The sequence below is a fragment of the Lemur catta genome, chromosome 9, assembly GCF_020740605.2.
Source record: "Lemur catta isolate mLemCat1 chromosome 9, mLemCat1.pri, whole genome shotgun sequence".
Lineage (NCBI taxonomy): Eukaryota > Metazoa > Chordata > Mammalia > Primates > Lemuridae > Lemur > Lemur catta.
The window spans coordinates 35,620,348-35,639,247 of record NC_059136.1 but is presented as its reverse complement, the minus strand read 5'-3'; the positions used below and the strand labels follow the sequence as shown (position 1 = coordinate 35,639,247).

Here is an 18,900-nt window from a genome sequence, read left to right as displayed (position 1 = left end):
ACTAGCACGTAGACTATAAACATATGCAAAAAGAAAACAAGAAAAAACCATTTGCTTTTGTCATTCCTTGGCAAGAACCCAAGAAACATCTTGCCTTTGGGGTCAAGCTGACCCTCCTGCTCTTAGCTTCCTTGTTAGCCTCAGAATGTTCTTTGAGAATCACTCTTGGAGGTGAGAGAGACCTGGTAATACCTTTACTAGAGCAGACAGTTTTGGATGAAATCATGCCTGGCTGTGGTTGTGACCTGCTGTGACTTACACTCAGCAAGTACCCACTTCTATGTGTGTGTGTCTGTCCTTCAGCTCTAGATGCCCTACCGAGATGGGACTCTCCCACCTTGCACAGATGAGGAAACTGAGGCCCAGGAAGCTGCAGTGACTTCCCCAAAGCCAAACAGTTTTAGAGTAAGGACTCTGCTGGGCGAGGTGGCTCACACCTGTAATCCTAGCACTTTCAGAGGCCAAGGTGGGAGGATTCCTCAAGGCCAGGAGTGTAAGACCAGCCTGGGCAACATAGCAAGACCCCATCTCTACAAAAAATAAAAAATAAAAATAGAATAAGGATTCAAGCCTCTGTCTGAGCCTGTTGATTCCTCCATTTAGCAGCGACTGAACTGTTGCTTGGGTTAGTCCTGGGCTGCTGAGTGTCGCGTCTGTGCCCTGAGCCAGTGCTTTCTGTGTGCTGACACGTTCATTCCTTGGCAGCACCCATGAGACCAGTCCTCCAGGTCCTCCATCCCCCATTCAAAACATTTGGTACGAACTGTGTCTGGAAATACATGCTATTTTTGAGGCTTTAAAAAGACAACGCAGTGCACATACCATACTATGTGTTATTTGTTGTCTTGTGTAACCCCCAAATTCCTATGTTGAAGCCCTAACCCCGGGTACTTCAGAATGTGACTGGATTTGAAGGTAGGGCCTTTAAAGGGGTGATTATGTTAAAATGAGGCTGTTAGGGTGGGCCGTTAGCCAATCTGGCTGGAGTCCTTGTAAGAAGAGGAAATCTGGACGCACGCAGAGACACCAGAGATGCTCACACACAGAGGGAGGATGGTGTGTGGACACAGCCAGACAGTGGCCACCTGCAAGCCAAGGAGAGAGGTCTCAGGGGAACCAAACCTGCCGACACCTTGACCTTGAAATTTTAGCCTCCGGAATTATGAGAAAATAAATTTCTGTTGTTAAAGGCACCCAATCTGTAGTACTTTGTGATGGCAACCAGAGCAGACTAATACACCGTGTGTCTGGGGCAGTTCTTCCAGCCACATGCCCAAGATTTCTACAGGGAAATATATTAATTGTCATACTCAGTGGGATACATAACATCCATAAGAAGCCTTATGCTAGCTCAAGTCAAGGCTCAAAGTTACCAGAAAGCATTGGTTTTGAGAGTTGTGCATTATCATTTCTATTTTGCAGATGAAAAACCAAGCTCAAGTAGTTCTTACAAGGGCTAGATTTGAACCTGGGTGTTTGGGCTCCAGGGCTGTGAATTTACTCACTGCTCTACACCATCACTTGACAGAAATAGCCTAGGTTGGTGTCCTCATGGAGCTCAGGGACATAGACTGGCAAGTCCACAACCACAGTATGTCACAATGGCATGTGAGAAGAGTACCTGGGACCCATGCTTAAGTAGGGGACAGCCCTGGCTTTGGCCCCAGTGCTCAGCCGCTCCAGGTTGAGCACTGGTGCTTGTGCCCAGGGAAGGATGATGCTGAGCTGAGCTGGCAGGGCTGGGACTGGGCTGTGGCCCAGAGGGACCTGCCCCTCCTCCATCCAGCACCATCAAAGGCCCTCCCTTGGCTGGCAAGGCGGGAGCCGCAGGCCGCTGTGTTTGCTCTGGGCAGAGCCTGCTCTGTCTTTCCACACTGTGTAGGGATGGTCGGGAAGCCATGGCAGGGGAAAGGACGGCCACTGCTGTTCCGTGTTCCCTGGCGAAGAGAAGACAGCCCTTCTATTTAATGTTTTTATTAAGTCATATGTTTCTCTGCAAAAGATGAAAGCAGGGTCTGCTTCAAACCTGAGCTTTTAGTAGAAGCTTGTTCTTGTTTATTCAGTTGGCTTTTTAAAAAATGGCCATTTTCATAGGCCTCACTACCATGGTAGGCATTATTATTCTTATTATAATCATCACCATTCTAATCACTTCCTATTCTTGCTAGAAATTAACCAGTATCACTGGCCTAATGTGCTAGGGACCATGTAGTGGGGAGCCAGGATTTGACCTAAGGATTTAGGATTCGAAGTTCAAAGTTCAAAGTGTGTCTTGACCCCTGCAATCTAGGACCATGGACATAAGCCTTCCATTACTCAGTGACTCCAGAATTACTACCACATCCTGCTGCACTGAATAGCAGTGGTAGCACCGATAATCGCATAGCTGACAGTGTCAGGAACCACAGTGCCAACCCCTGTTTAAGTGCATTATGTATTTTAATCATAGAGTCCTCCTAACTCATCCTGAACTGGCTACTATCAAAATGGGGACTTTGAGAGGATCACTCAGTTGTCCACGGTCACAGCACAGAGGTGGAAACCCTGCAGGGGGCCTGGTCATCGTGGTTTGCTGCTGTCCTGAACGGCCTCTCACGGCTGAGGACACAGTGGGTCAGGTGAGTGGGTGGTCGCAAGGGAGCATCCCTGAGGGTCTGAGGGAGGAAGAGCAGGAGGTAGATTTGGCGTCTCCTGAGTGCTCAGCCCTGTGAGTGCATTTTACCAAGTTAATTGATGACTGTCAGTCCCTTGATTGCTTCCTGTCTTATGTTTTCATCTTATTCATTCATGCAGTGAGCATTTGTAAAGCAACTCCTGTATTCCAAATATTGCTAGATCCTGGGGATACAACAGTTAAAAGACCCAATGCCTGCCCTCAGAGGAGCTCTTCTCCTTGTACACTCCTTAAGGAAAGGAGGCAGGAAGCAGACATCTGTTCTGGGCAAGGCGCTGCCTTAGGCTTTTCTGGACATTGCTAAACTGCTCAGCCTCTGAGGTTCAGGAAGGCTGAGAACAAGCCAGTTAGGAACTGGCAGAAGGGGGTTAGGACCTAGGTCACCAGCCCCTCGGGAGCCCCTGGTGCTCGAGCTGTTCTGCCAGGCAGGCCAAGCGCAACGTACAAAAGAGACCCCTGCAGAATTCTCACTGGGCTGGACTCATTCCTGGAAGCAGGGACTTGGCATTCACTTAACTGTCGCTAATGCTCACTTTCCCGTGTGTGTCTGCACTTGCTCCTGGCCCTCCCCAAACACGGTAACTGATTCTTGGAAGGGCTCTCCTGCTCATGGTGGGTTTGTTATCTGCAGCAAACCCAGGATAATGTGATTCCTGGAAATATCTCCAATTTCTTTTGCTTCACAGTTCTCCTCTTTTGCTAGCAGGGATGAGCGTAGACAGAGGTCGAGGCATTCATCTGGCATGTCCAGCCCAGCCCTTATTCCTGCAATTTCCAAGCTGGAGGGGTCTTGAGCCCACCCACTTCTTGGAACAGAGTGGGATACAGGAGACACTGAGTACCTGAAAGATGGGCTGATTTGTCCAGGTCACACCGCTTGAGGGTGGCAGGCCTGCAGCAGGCCTTGGAGGCCCTCTCTGGAGGACTCCACTTGCCTCCTGGAGGTTTGCAGATAGGAGATACCCTTCCTGGAAAGACTTGACTTGGGGACATTACAGATAAGGCCAGTTGGTGTGCCTGGCCGCCCAGAATCAAAGGATTACCAAGAGAAGTTAGGAATTGACCTTCCTTGAGGTGGGTCCTGCAGATAAAGATGCCTTTGAAGTTCAGTTGGTGGGAGATAGGATCTTTGTGGCAGAGCTTGTCACCAAAGGGCCTTCTGGATGGATGCACCCTGATAGAGAAATCAGCAAGCTGAAGATAGGGAAAGAGAACACTTATCACTGAAGGCCTCCGCAGGGTTTGCTTTGAGGCACTTCCTTCCTGTCAACCCCATTCTGGAGTCTCCATTTCGCAGATGCAAAAACTGAGGCATAGGTAATCATTTTTTATTTTTTTAAAAAAATTCTGATGGGGATATCATTATTTCAGTTTCCTGGGATATTTCAAAATGCCCAGTGTTCCTTGTTATGCAATAGTTAATTTGAGCATATACAATAGGCCAGGAACCATGCTGCCTTTTGGGAGTACGGGAATGAGTAGGAAGTTCTGCTTTTCCTTAGAGAATTTTTGGTCTCCTGTGGGGAACAGAGGAGGATTTAGATGAGTGCTGTGCAGCCCCCGAGTGCCGCGCTGGGGATGCGTGATACTGTGAACACACAGAGGGCACACAGTTCTGATGCAGGGCGGTCAGGGAAGGAAGGAGTTACCCAGAGAAGAGGTAGGAGGAAGACAGGAAAGGCAAGCAGAGACCAGATCCCGGAAAGACCATTTTGACTTTGTGCTCAGGACAGCGCTCTCATAATGCCAATTTTAAGCAAGGGTGGCAGAGGATGAGGTTGGCATTTCAGAAAGCTTGGCCTCCCTGCATCGTAGAGACGAGATCAAAGGGGATCCCAACTGGCGGCCAGCAGTGATGGGGGCCTGACCTGGGGGAGTTGGGGTGGATTGAAGAGACCCAGTAGAGAGAACACCCTGAATGTGGTGTGTAATGAGCCTAGGAGCTATGGGAAGGAAGGAATTAAAAGTTCTTGCAGTGTTCTGCTTAGGTGACTGTGCGGATTTGGTGCCGTGTGCCATGTTAGGAAATGCAGAGGGGACAGGGGTGGCCTGGGCTGGACCCTGGAGGGGCTGTGCCCCACCTGTAGTTGGGTGAGCAGCTGGGGTTTGTGGAGAGCTGTGCCCAGAGCCACATGGTGTGGACAAGTCTAGGTTCTCCCCCAGGAAGCTGCCTTGAAGACTTCCGAGACGGGAGACAGGTACAGCCTTGGCTATGCCACTGAACACCTATTACCCATCACACATTGCCGTTCTCAAAACCATTTAACAATATGAGCGGTTGTTTTGCAAAACTAATGTGAAGAATGCACTGATTTCCTTCCTCCCATGGTGTTTCTCTTGAGGCCTCACCTTCTTGTCCTTGTAGGGGGAGTGGGGATGGCCCGTGGGGGCTCTGGAGTCCCCTGCCTGGGTCTGACACCTGCCTCCTGGCTTCAACAGTGATGAACAGTGTAATGTCACGTTTTGGTCTGTGAAATTGGTATAGTCGTGGCACCTCTGTATTTTCCAGATGTGTTATAGGGACTGAGAAGACGGTGAGTGTAGAACTCTGAGCCCAGCTCCTGGGGGACTGGGAGTGGGCCGGATGTTTTGAGGACTGTCACTCTATGGTAAATGGCATGGCTTTGCAGCTTGATGGTTTTTGACATATGTGTTCCTTCTTAATCCTGAAGCCAGGACTTTGAGACGGGTGTAATTAACTCATTGAATTTTTTAACTTCAGCTAGGACATTAGAGTTCCTCTAGTTCCACTATGACCTTATTTTGTAGATGTTGTAGATGACAGGGCTGAGGATTACTGCCCTTCTTAGGGGCTAAGAAGGAGACCCCTCTTAGTGGGTCTCCTCACTGCCATGCTTGGACTTTTTTTCACCCTGTCTTATGGGGGTTCATCTGCATTTTAGTGTCCCTGTTTTACAGAGAAGCAGACTGAGGCTTACAGGTGGGTAGTTAGTGTCCAATACCTTTGGGCAGTCAGGAAAGAGGAGGTGCTTGGGAGAGGCCCTCTGGACTGCTGGCCTATGGGATTGAGGTCGGGCTGGCCAGCTCTCCTCTCTTTCTTACAGAATCAGGTTCTCACCTGCCTGGCTGCTCTCTCCTCCGCCTAGGGTACCTACGGCAGCATCTCTCAAGTTCTGGAGTCTCTCACCATCCCTAAGGGCAACCTTCACAGCCCTGCCCAGGCTGACTTCACACCCTCCTCTGTCTTCCTGGGCCCTGGGGTCCCGTCTGCCTGTCACCCCCTGTGTTGCTGACTGCCCACCCTCCCCCTTGGGCTGCCATCTCTGGGTCTCTAGCGCCTTTCCGAGTGCGCAGCACGGTGTGGAGGCTTGGGGACAGGCGTGCGAGTGTGTGCTGCTGTTTGCATTAGGGCTGTTAACGGAGAGCATTCAGTTCCTGCTCGCCTCGCACTGTCTGCCTTCTCTGAGCAAAAGCGTGGCAGAGAAGTCCCCAGAACTACAAACACAGGGGGAATTAGCACCCTTGGCTAATTTTTATTGTTCCACTCAGAACCCAGGCCCCCTTTTAAAGCAGCAGCATTTACAAATATTAAAACCAACTGTGCACATTTTCTCTCTGAGTTCTAGACTCATTTAACAAAAATTCGTTCACTCAACAAATATATATGAAGCACCTACTATGTGCCAGATGCTAAAAATAGGCACTTGGGACGCATCGGAGGATGATCTGTTTGGGAAGAAAGCTGATCTGGAGAGAAGTCCAGGGAGGGCCGGGAGCAGAGGAAGGGAGCCCTGGCCTGAATCTGCGTCTGGTGGTTCACGCCCCCTCCCTGACCCTCGGCCTGCACATCTGTCACCTGAACCATCAGATTAGAGAGATCTTCAGATTCTGTTTCCAGTTCTAGGATTATTTGTTCATCTGATAACACTGGTGGAGGGCTGGCTGACCCATGGGGAATGGCTGCGTCCCCACCCTCAGGGGACTGCCAGGCAGGGGAGGGAGCCCAGCAGTGTCTGCGAAGGTGGATTGTGGGTAGGAGAAATGCCATGCTGGGGCTGGGCTCTGGGCCCAACGAGGACAAGCAGACAGATGACAAGGACAAGCAGACGGAGGGGAGCGGGTCTCGGGAGACTGGGGAAAGAAGGGGGTCTCAGCCAGGTCCTGAGGGGGGCAGCAGCTGCCGGAGCCTGGAGCCCGTTTTTCCCAGTTGTTCTTCCCAGACATGGGGAGGTTCGTCCCCCACAGTAGGTCTGCACCTTGATGTCAGTGCGAGAGGCCATTGGTTCATTCGTTCACAAATATTTACCGGTTATGCCTCTCATTCTGCACTGGGAGGGTTCGGTGGCAGACAGTCCTAGCCACCGAAGGGACCAAAACTGGACGGTAGAGGTCCTCGGAAGGGTGCCCAGCTCCATCGGACCTCAGACCTCCGACCTGATTCAGCACCTGGCTGCTGTCCCGTGCTGGCGGGAACACTGGTGTATACGTTTTCCGTGGCTGCCATAGCAAACTACTACAAACTGGGTGGCTTCAAACAACAGAAATTTATTCTCTAACAGTTCTGGAGGCCAGAAGTCTGAAATCAAGGTGTCGGGAAGGTCATGCACCCTCTGAAGGGGCTAGGGGGAGAGCGTTCCTTGCCTCTTCCTGCTTCCCGTGGCTCCAAGCATCGTTTGAAGAGTGGCTGAATCCTTGTGATCTCTGCTCCTGTCTTCGCGCGGCTGTCTCTGTGTCTGTCTCTCCTTCTCTTCTTTTACAAGGACACCTGCCATTGCATTTAGGGTCTCCAGGATGATCTCATCTTGAGATTCTTCACTGAATTACATCTGCAAAAACCCTTTTTCCCAAATAAAGTCACATGCACAGGTTCTGGGGAATATAATCTCTTCTTTGGGGGCGTTGAGGGGAGGACAACATTCAACCCACTATAGGCCCAAGCACTTCTGGGGAAAGCAGAGGCTCAGACCTCATATCCGGATGCTCTTCTCTGTGGTTTTGCCACTTTTTTTCTTATCTTACGTGGGTATAACTTCTTTTTAAGCATAATTAAACATTTTTTTAATATAATTTCACTTTCGCACTGAGTAAAAGTTGCAAGAAATAGTACAAAGAACTTCTACATACACTACCCAAATTGACCAATTTTAACATTTTGCCTCCTACGGGGGTATAATGTACAAATTATCTTCAGATCGGCTGGCAGATTCACCAGAGCCCTTCCTCCCTCCCAGTCTCAGCATCAGATGCAAGGTTTACCCTGGGCGTAGACAGTTGTGTTCAGTCTCTCAAGGCAGCTGGTCACTCCAGGGCTTATTGTTGGCTCTGGGTGGTATTAATGGCACATTTGTCACCAGGAAGGTGGCATCGCCCTGGCAGGGTCCCAAAGAGGCTGGAGATGCAGTTCTGTTCACCCCGCTGCAAGCCAGGTGGCTGTCCTTGGGGTCCAGGGGGCCCTTCCTTGTGTTTTCCTCCCTGCCCTTGGATGTATCAGTTGCAGGCCCTTCTCATGTAAGTAGGATTATCTGGAGAAGGAAGTTCCCTCTGCTGCCTTTTGGCTCATTTCAAGCTGAGTGTCCAAGTCTCTAGCTCACATTCAGGAGCTAACGGGATTGCCTTTGGATTGTGTCTGTTTCGGCTACATTCACTTTATGGGAGAGGCACATGTAGAGGGACTCCCCAGCACCAGGCTGTGAGTGAGGCGTGGGGCCTTGCGGAGCCATCTGGAACTTGTGCAGAGGGATCACTGAGGAGGTGGGATGAGGCTCCCATAGGTATGAACTGGAGGCATGTCCCAAAGGATGTAATGTCTGCTCTGGGTTTTGAAGCCGGAATTAGAGGTCATCGCTCAGGCAGATAAGGCAGGGAGGATCAGTCGGTACAGAGGGGCAATGCTTGGGCCTGTGAAGGGTCAGCTGGGTCCAGTGTCAGGTGCAGCACAGGATTGGCAGGAGATGAGCAGACTGTGTGGGGTCACCCAGGACCTCAGTGCTTGAAGCTCTAGAGAGCTTTCATCCTACCTTCCTGATGACGCAGACCTTAGGTGAAGAGGAGGGGGTGGGATGGTACTTAATTTGCATTTTGAAAAGATCACTGTTATTTTAATGCAGAGTCAGGGGCTGGAAAACCAGTGAGAAGAATGTCACAAAAATTTCGCTAATTGCAAGTCCAGTTTTAGGGTTTTTGCAGAGGGCCTACAGAGAAAGTAGCTTGCTTGGTTTGTAGTAAACAAAATTTCAATACTTAGAGTCCCAGTAAATGCTGATGGATCAATATAGCTGATGTTTTCATAACAAGACAAGAATGATAATAGTAGCATCTAGGAGAATGTGAACTTTAATAGTACATTGTTATTTTTGACACTGCCACTCTATGGTGTTGAGTTTACCTAGGTTATGGACCTACTTAAGACCCCACTTAGTCCTAAAAGCTGTGGAAAGAGGCAGGAAGAGTATTTTCGCCTTCATTATATGGGTGAGGAAGCTGAAGCACTCAGGTGACCTGAATTGCTAAGGGTCACACACCTAGTAAGTGGCAGAGCTGAACTTGGGCGCTGAGTCTTAGTAAAGACTCCCAGCCAGTGTTCTTTTGTTGATTCGTGAGCAGCGCCGTCTCTCTCCCTGTGGAGGTGTTTTCTGCTACACCGCTGGGAAGCTGGGCATACACTGGGGCACAGGACATGGGGTGGGGCTTGTCCCCTTTCTCAGGAGCAGTGCAGAGCTTCCTGCACTGTCTGACATCGTCACCCTTTGCCACACGGGGCTATTGAACGCTTAACGTGGAGCCATGGTGACCAAGGAACTGCAATTTTAATGTGAATTAATTTTAATGGATTTAAATTTAAGTAGTCCTATGTGGTTAGTGGCAACTACACTGGACAGCATAGGTCTGGAGTTCTGGGGCTGCCAGACTTTGTTGGCCTCTCAGTTTGTGCCACTAAAGAGGCACCTGGTTCTGAGCTCTTGTGTTCCTAGTAAGGACTGGCTTGGGCTTCTGACCACTTTCAGGTGCAGCTCCGGGCAGTGCCTGCTCACCGTCCCTTCCTGGGCTCTGGGCCCTGGGCAGGATGTAAGAGTCCAGTTCAAGCCACGTAGGGATGTAGGAAGGACTTCTGAGGAAACCACTGTCCTGCTGGGTCGCCCTTGCATCTTACAGATGTAGAGCAGGGAATGCCTCTGGGGACATCAGAATGTCTTTCTCCTTTTCTTACCTGGGACGTGTCCAGGCTCCATTCCCTCTGTCATGGGGTTTCCTGAGCCATGGCCGGTGTGCTTGCTGGCTCAGGCAGGCCCTGAGCCCCAGGCCTCTTTGTCCTCGAAGGGAAACCCCCTAGTATGCAGCTAATGCAGCTCTGGAAGGCTGTAATTGGAGGGTGGGAAACCTGGCACCTCCTTGGGTAAATGAGTGTTTGTTTCTGGAGCTTCCTGGAACATCCAGCCCAGGCTGATTGCAGGCTGGATGCTTCTTATGGGAAGAGATGTCCCCACTGATGACAAAGGGACAGGTCAGAAGGAGGCCAGGGCCTTTCTGTGAATGGAAAGCCTGATCTGGGGCCTCTCATGGAGATTAGGAACCAACTGGGGAGAAGGGAGGCCAACTCCCAGAGGGATTAGAGAAGAGGGTGGAAGGAGGAGAGGACCCTGGGGTCAGTCCCAGGAAGGCTGGGTTCTGGTCTGCTGAGTCTCGCCTCATCTCCACCCCTACCCCAGTATGGGACACAGTGCAACATTGGCCAAAAGAAAGAAAAATGACAGAGGCTAGTGTTGGGGCAACCCTGAGCAGGTGTTGTGTTCTTTGTGACTGTAAATGCCCCTGCCCAGTGCTGACCAGGAGGCTCGGCCCAGAGTGTGTTCTGTGGTCCTGCCGAGAACCAAGCCTCTGCAGGAAGGGCTCACGCCATACCTTCCCAGCCTGCTTTGAGCTATCTCGTAAGTAAAGGGCAGCTTAGTTGGACAGTACTTCTCTTGCCATAAAGATGGGGAGGAAAAGTATGGCAAGTACTTTAAGAATCTCAGCTTTATACACCAAGATAAGGAGATGAGCTCATGGTGGTTCTGTAACTTGCCTGAGGTCTCCTAGCATGTTCATCGAAAAGTATTTGAGCTCACACAGGCTTCATTTACAAACTGGAAAAGGCTGTCTGGTTAGTTAACCTCCACTGACATTTATTGAGTGCCCGTAATATGCTTGGGTGCTGCCTTGCGAGGGCCTGCTGGGGTTTGAAGGCTCTCGAATCATACAGCCATGGAGCACCCGTTCCTATCGTGTGCCACCCTTCCTGGTTCGCGTTTGTGCCCAGCCACCAGTCACGTGTAGGAGAGTGGAGCTTGAGGCATGTTTGCAGAATGGCTGCCTGGCGGGTTCAGCAAACAGATTGCACGGGGTTTTCTGAGTGGCAGCTGGGAAGAAGTTCTGGGTCTGTCAGGACTGCGTGGGAGATCCACCCAGTGGGGCACAAGTTCCCCTTCCGGGGACAGCATCCTGCCTGGGCTTTCAGGAACAGGATCTGTCCTTAACGGTTCCTCAGTGGGGATCACCAACAGTTGCAGCCCAGGGGGTCTCTGTCATCAAGACATCCTGGGTCCAGGCGGCTCTTGAGTGCAGACCACCAGCCTAGCTGTGGGGTGGGGTGGGGTGGGGCAGCTTGAAGTGCCTTTCAAAAATACAGTTAGGAAAAAGCCAAGGCAGTGCTGGTGTGAATGCAGCAGCTGAGAGTTCTTGGTGATGAGGGCCAGGTCGGCATGGGCAGCTTCTCCAGTTTTACAAATGCCATGTGCCCGGGCTCTGTTAGGGACTTTGTCCTGCCCCTGTTAGCTGAACACACACTGGGAGGCCACAGCTGACCTGGACACTGGTGTAGGAGAAAGCTGGCCAGTGGGCTGTATCTGGGAGGTCCCGGTAAGGGCTGTGTGTGGGTAAACTGTGTCTCCCAAAAAGACATGTTCAGGTCCTAACCCCTGGCACCAGGGAATGTGACCTTACTCGGAAGGATCTCTGGGGATGTGATAAAGTGAAGATGAAGTCACCCTGGACTGTGGCGGGCCCTTAATCTAATGAACTGTGTTTTCATAAGAGAAAGGAGACACAGAGATACAGACACTCCATCTTGGTCCTTTGGGACTAAAGATGTGAAGATGGAGGCAGAGATAAGACGGATGCTCCTGCAAGCCCAGGAACGCCAAGGATTGCTGGCAGCCACAGAGCCGGGAGACAGGCAAGGAGGGATTCTTCCCTAGAGCCTTTGAAGAGAGCTCAGCCTTCCTGACACCTTGAGTTTTGACTTGCAGCCTCCAGAACTGTGAGAGAATAAATTTTTGTGGATTTAAGCCATCTCATTTGTGGCCATTTGTAGGGCAGCCCTAGAAACTAACACAGGAGGGAGTTTCATCCTGTCATGAGGTGATGGCTTTCCTGGACTCCATTTAGGGCCTGACATTGCATGTTTATAAATGAGCTTTGGTATTTGCCTCCCTGATATGATTGGGCTTTCTCTCTTTCATTCATTCATTGTCATTAGGCACTTACTGTCATAGGACTTGTCATTAACTCTGCTGAAATCTGGTAATCTACGTCTCCAACCCATAGTTTGCATCCACCAGGTGGTAACCCCACCCTCTACCTATTGCTACCCCCTGATCTTGATTTATGCCTTTGTCCCTGGCCTGAGGCCTTCCCTGACCTACCTAAAACCTACCTGTCCATCTCAGACTCTGGCCTTTTCTGTATGCTTCTGGGATCTCTCCTGGCCTCCCCACTCCCTGCTTTGAAGTCCTACAGCCATCTGCAAGGTTGGACACTGACCATCAATAGCTCATGTCATCCTTGGGTTGGTATGTGGTCGTTCAGACAGTCCTGTTTGTTCCCTGTGAGCTAGCATGGTGCTGGGCATCAAAGCAGTCCACATTCCTCCCCAGCTGCCTCTTCATGTGCACTCACTGTGCTCCAGCTTCTCTCATCCCTTCCTGGGGACGGCACGCTGGGAAGTAGAGTTGTATCCACTCCAATGAATGATTGGTGAGTGGATGAATACAGCTTTTTTCACCCTCAATGTAAAGATGGGAAAGTGAGACTCAGAAATGAGAAAGTTGCCTAAAAGGTCACACAGTTCACCCGTGGGAGGGCTGGGACTGCAGCCCTGGCCCTGCTGGTGTAGGGGCTACCGTTTGCCCAGGATGAAAGCCCTTCCAGGGAGGACGGGGCAGGAGCAGCATTGTGCATCCAGGGAGGAGGGTCTTTTTTGCAGTGGGGCCAGGGTGTGATGGGAACCTGCTGAATGGACAGATTGGAAGGGGCTTCCCAGAGGAAGGAAACATGAGGGCAGCGCTCTGAGGCCCGTGGCCTCCAGGAGCAGCTCTTTCCGCCTGGAGTCACTGTGTTCAAGCTCTTTGTGGCCCTTGGAACAAGAGGGAAAGTCCTGACCTGTCAGCAGGAATTGTGCACCCAGGTGTCTGGCATACTCACCTTTCCTGCTGTGTCTGACATCCTCTTCTCCTCTCTCTGCCTTCCCAGTCCCTCGGAGGACTCAGGTTTCAAGCATAAGCCCTGGCATCTTGTCTGAGCTCACATGCCTCCGGACCTGCCGTGGCCTGCCTGTTTCTAGCCATCAGCCCCCGACCCTCTGTCACAGCCTAGCAGGGGCCCGGGAAGACTTAGGGTTGGGGTTTAGACCCTGATTAGCGGCACCATAGGGTTAAATAAAGCTGCCTAGGATGCTTCCCCAAATAAAAACAAACACCAAAAAAACAAGATAAATGAAAACCTCAAAAAATAGGGAGTCACCAGAACCTTAAAGCCCAGGTGCTCTAGAGGGGGCAAAAGAAAAGAAAAAGGAGCATGTTGTCACCTGACTAACTTACGGCTCTTATGCGCCTCATCTCATGTCATCGTCATCACAGTCATCTCAATCAGGGACCAAAAAACTGACAGGCCGCTGTTTTTGTAAATAAAATTTTTATTGAGCACAGCCACGCCCACTCACCTCTGCTGTCAGTGCTGCTTTGGCGCTGTAATGGCAGGGTCCACTCGTGCTAGAGCCCGACGGCCGGCCCGCAAAGCCTCAAACATGTCCTATCTGGCTCTTAAAGAAAAAGTTTGCTGGCCCCACTCCAAACTGCTCTTCTGACTTCCAACTAGTTGGAGCTACTTTTTGTGGAGGGCTAAACACTTTGCAGACAGTTTCTCATTTGCCCTGTAGTGCAGGCCTTCCAGCAGTGGGCCTAAGAGGCAGCCAGCCTGTGAGCAGCTGGCACCTCCAGATCCGCCTGGCCCCACAGGCTGCGCCCTGAACCCCCTGCTTCATTGCTTCCTCCCCTGCCCAGCCTCTGCAGGAGGCGATCCAGGTCCGCACTGCTTAGGTTTTCACGAGTACATGATCCCACTGGGGTTGTTTGTGAGGGAGTTAGGCTTTAGGTGAGCTCTTGAGAGGACAGGCTGTGTCTCTTCCCACAGAATATCTCCACCCTCCTGCCCTGGACTGGCACAGAGCAGAAGCCCAATAACATTTTCTGACCCGTGAAGGGAGCAGCCCTCGAGCCAGGGGCACTGCAGCGTAGCAAGAGAGGTCCCGGCCTCTGGAACCTGCGCCACGCCACGAATTCCAGTCTGCTGCGACCTTGGACAAGGTAGCTGACCTCTTTGCCTCACCTTTCTCTATAAGGTGGGCACGAGCATAGCGTCAACCTGAAATGACTACTGTGAGGGTTATAGGAGTTACTGTGGGTCGCGTGCATGGAGAATTCTTGGCACGTCCGTGGCCTGTATGACAGAAACAGGATGTTATTATTGAGGCCTGGAAGTTTGCTAAGGATTCTTCAGCAATGGAAAGAGGAAGACAGTGCGCTGGCCTTTGAACAACCTTGCAAACTGAGACTTCCAGGCAGTTGAGAGTGTTGAAGATGCCCCAGCAAGCGCCTCCCCTACTCAGGCCCCGCCCTTGGAAAAGCCATTCTGACTCTCGTCCTGTTCCCTTCCCTGCGGCTGGGGAGACGCGGTGCATCCAGCCTTGGCCTCCCTGGGCACCTGCTCCTGGGGAGCCCTAAAGGCTTCTCAGCGGCTGCACCCTGGGGGCAGTTCTTCCCAGAGGCTCGTGTTCATGCCTGGGCCATTAGTGCCGCCGCCCATGCTGGGCAGGTGCTTCCCCGTGGCCTCCGCAGGGCAGGTCACTCCAACTGGCCTGCTTCACTGCTTTGCAGGAAGTCACTGAGCTGAGGAGTGGCTCAGAGTCAGGGAACCCCTTGCCATCTGCCAGTCACTCAGAGAGTGCTCGATTGTTCCCAAAGCAGCTGTTGAACTATGGCCTAAATAAAGGAAGGAAGACTCCTGCCTCCTGCTCTCTCGAGCCTCGTGGCACAGTAGAAACAGCATTTAAAACTAACTGTGCCAGGGTCCCGGAGAACCTGATATAATTGTGCTGGGAAGGACTGGGGCACCTGCACTTCTCGAAGCTCCTGGGTGATCCCAATGTCCACCAGGGATGAGCTGCATTTCGTTGCCTGTGTCTTCCCTTGCCACGTATGTGCACACAGTACAGAGCATTCAGACGGGGGCACCTAGGAAATGAGAGTAATGGAGAAAGCCACCAGTGAGTGAGTGCCCACGCCCCTAGGAGGACGGTTCCGAAATGTCCCCAGGTTATGGATGTGAATACTGAGGTCACGGGAGTAAAACAGCATGCCCGAAGGCACAGTGCTGGTTGTTTTAGAGCTGGGACCAGACTTAGGTCCCCTGTGACTCCAAAGTGCTGCCCACCTCTCTTGGCTGCCCCTGCCTGGGATTGCAGTCCACACTGGAAATCCCCCCTGGGTCCCACCCTATAGAACACTGAAGTTCCTCATTACTTCCAGTATCACATGTAGAAGCTTGTTCCAGCTGCAGAAGGACTTGGTTTAGGAAATCCAGTATTTAAGTTATTTCTAGGGTTCTCAGCAGAGTTTCATGTTTTAGGAGGGTGGGCATTTAAATATATGCAGGTCCGGGTATTTCTGTTCCTCTTTGAACACTGGGCGTAGTGAGGAGCAAGAAGAGGACTGAATCTCACCAAGTGATGATCAGATACTGCCGCATGCGCTGTGGGGCCTGGAAGGCTGATGTTGCTAATACATGACCCCATTGGCACCGGCATTTTCCATTCTCTGATTAGAGATCACGTTTCTCTGACTTGACCCCTGAGTTTGATCATTTCTCATATCCTGAGTCCTGTCTCCAGTGCCCCAGAGTTCTATCCTATATTTCTTTTCTGTACGTTATTGACGTTTTACCAATAAAATCTCGTCATCATCATTATTGCTCTCCTTTATTGTACAAACAGCATTGTAACGCCAAAGACTGGAAAAGGATGAGAAAACGAAATCAATAACCACCCCCTCCGACTAATCAGATTGTTTTCAGATATCTGATATTGTTCTGTCTATACATAATCAGGGATTTTATGAGGGCATAGGTGTAGGGAATAGTTTGTAGTCTGTTTTTTATCCAACATTGCATGATAAACATTTTTCCACTTTAGTAAAGCGCCTTACAAATCATGATTTTGAAAGAGTACGTAACGGCTCATTGAGTTGATAAATCATATTCTAAACCAGTTCCTTGTTGTTGAAAATTAAAGTTCCTGGTAGTTTGCTGTTATGCATAAGGGTGTTATGAGCATCTTTGTGAATATAACTTTTCTAGGAAAATCCTTTGCACACATTCTCAGCAGAAGGATTATTGAGTCAAAGGGCTCTGTTTTATGACTCCTGACCTATATTGCCTAGTTACTTTCAAATAGGGTTGTTTACGCCACCTCTGTCAACATGTGGACATGCCAGTTTCACCGCAACGTCATCAACACCGGGTATTATTGGCTTAAAAATTATAATTCAATAGTTGCAAAGTGTTCTGTTGTTAGATTTATATATGTATGTATATACATGTATGCACGCACACACACACACACACACACACACACACATATATATATATATTTATCCTTAGTGAGGCTGATTTTTTCTTTCATCTGTGTGTTTACCAACTCTCTTTGGGAATGCTGACTTTGGCTGCTTCTATAGCCAAGTTCACTGCTTTCCGTGTGACGCCTTTGAGTTGAGCCAGTTGCAATGCAGCCTTGACCTAAAATGAGTGAGCTTCAGAATTGAGCCTTTGTGTGAGATGCTGTGTAGCACGCTGACTCTGGAGTGCCAAGGCTGGGATTGCAACACCCTGTCCTCACATCGTGAAGTTCTGCATGAAATCACTGAACTGGGCCTGTGGTCTTTATGACTTCAAACTTAACACTTGTCCCCCTAGATTTGTCTTATGAGCAAGGCAGGATTTTTCTTCATGAAGCCTTGAGACACTGCTCCTTCAACTATTTTGGGGCTTCCTAGCTTGATAAACAAAGAAAAGAAAAGTCCCTGTGTGTGTTCCTGTTGTCTCTTTATTTGTGGTGCTGTTGTATTTCTAGATAGCTTTCTCTGATTTTCTCTTGCTGCTTCACTCACCACATCCTGTGGGGTTGGGAGGCTTCTCTGGCCCTGTTTGTCTCTGCCTGTCTGTTGTCAAGTGCTGAGAGTCCTCCCTGGCTCTCCGTCTGGAACTTTTCTCCCCAGGGAGGCTGAGGCCAGGTGGGGGAAGGCAGGATGGATCTTAAAAAGCCTTGTTGTCCCTAAGGAAGAAGAGTGGGACTTATATGTTTGGATTTGTAGAAATGCCGATGTTCAACTCAGGGGGGATAATAGGATGGGAATTGGAATTTCAATTCAGAGTTGCAGAATCTCAGCGTTAAAAGAAACCTCGGAGGTCATCTCTTCCATTCCTTCTCCAGAGCAGGACTTGCTCTAAAGTGTTTCTGATGGTGGTGTCACTGTTGCTTATACCCCTCCTATGCTGGGGAATTTGTGTCTTTCTTGTTGAAAAACATCATCCACCTACAGACTTAACTCCCTTAAAAAAAAGATTTCTAATTGAAAAGATGTGGAGAAAAGCAAGAGGGACTTAGAACGGCCTTTATTACATAGATCTTGCTATGAACACTGACACTCCATACAGTGTGCATTCGAATCTGGCTCTGCCTTGGGTAGGTTTTCTGAGCCTCATTTTATTCATCTGTTGCTTGAGGACAATATAGTAGCCTTTCAGAATTAGTGACCACGTGACAAGCCCCAGTCCCCAGCACTGAGGAGGCTGAAAATAAATGTCTGTGATGATCTTTTCTTCAACGCTAGGGTTTCCTTTCTTTGCCTGTGCTGATTCTTTGGTTGACAGTTGACCTGTGGTCACTTGAGAGCATTTACACTTGTGAGAAGTCTTTTTTTTCTGCTTTTTCTTCTTCTCTTCTCCTTGCCTGGGAGAAGTCACATAACTGCTTGGATAGGCCTACCTTTTGGGCAGACCCATGTGTTGTGACTTTGAACAGACCCATCTGTCTTCTGGGAGCTGTGATTTCTTGACAAGTAGGGGACTAGTTCGCTTCCTCAGTTCCTCAACTCTCTCAATCCTAGTGCTTGTTAAACAGAGGTTTCCCTTCATGCCTTTGGAGACCCTGGAGTGGCAGCTATCCAGGGACCCTGGGCCTCGGCCCCTTGGCCAGCCCAGCCCCGCCCTGCTCTGGGATGTGGGTCTGGGGAGGACTGTTCCTTCTTAGAGAAATGGGGGGGTCACTCTCCCTCTGCCTGGGATTGGACTCTCCACTTGATATCCCTTCCGTTCTTGTCACCAGGCTGTAGGGGGAGGACCTGTGGACTTCATCTGGGATGCCAAGCCCCCATGCCCGGAGCATGAGAGTCTCACACTCCAGAGTGTTAGACCTTGGAGCGCATATCCGACAATCCGAGGCTTCAGACTGTCTGTGCCTGGGTGTCGGGGCCTCAGCTGCAGCTCCCCTTCTCCTGCCTGTGACCTGCTGTGCGAGTTTTGATGAGCCTCTTCCTTCCCTGAAGCTTCATTTTTTTCTTCTTTAATAAAGTAAGAAGATAAACGTTTGAAGCATTCTTGTTTTCTTAAAGCGGTCAAACCCCTTTGGCTACTGAAATCTTATGTGCAGGTCTTATACATATGACTGGTTAAGAGAGAGCTGCTTTGGTTAAAATGGGGTTAAAGTTTTCCTGCGGACTCCCCATCTCCATTGAGCCCCAGAAGTAGGCTTCAGGAGACACTCTTCAACCACTGGGGATGTGTGGAGGACAGTTGACAAGGGTGGCATTGGAGGGTTCTTACACAGGCCTGTGACCTGTGATTGTACTAATACCAGCATCCACTTCTTGAGTACTGTGTGTCAGGCACTTTGCGTAGGT

The 18,900-nt window shown here is 50.2% G+C and overlaps 1 long non-coding RNA gene across 7 annotated transcripts in view; it reads left to right on the top strand.

Moving 5' to 3' along the window:
- LOC123644337 overlaps positions 1–18,900 on the top strand; it is a 156,137-nt gene that overhangs the window by 49,082 nt on the left and 88,155 nt on the right. The gene's annotated exons all lie outside the window — the stretch shown is intronic.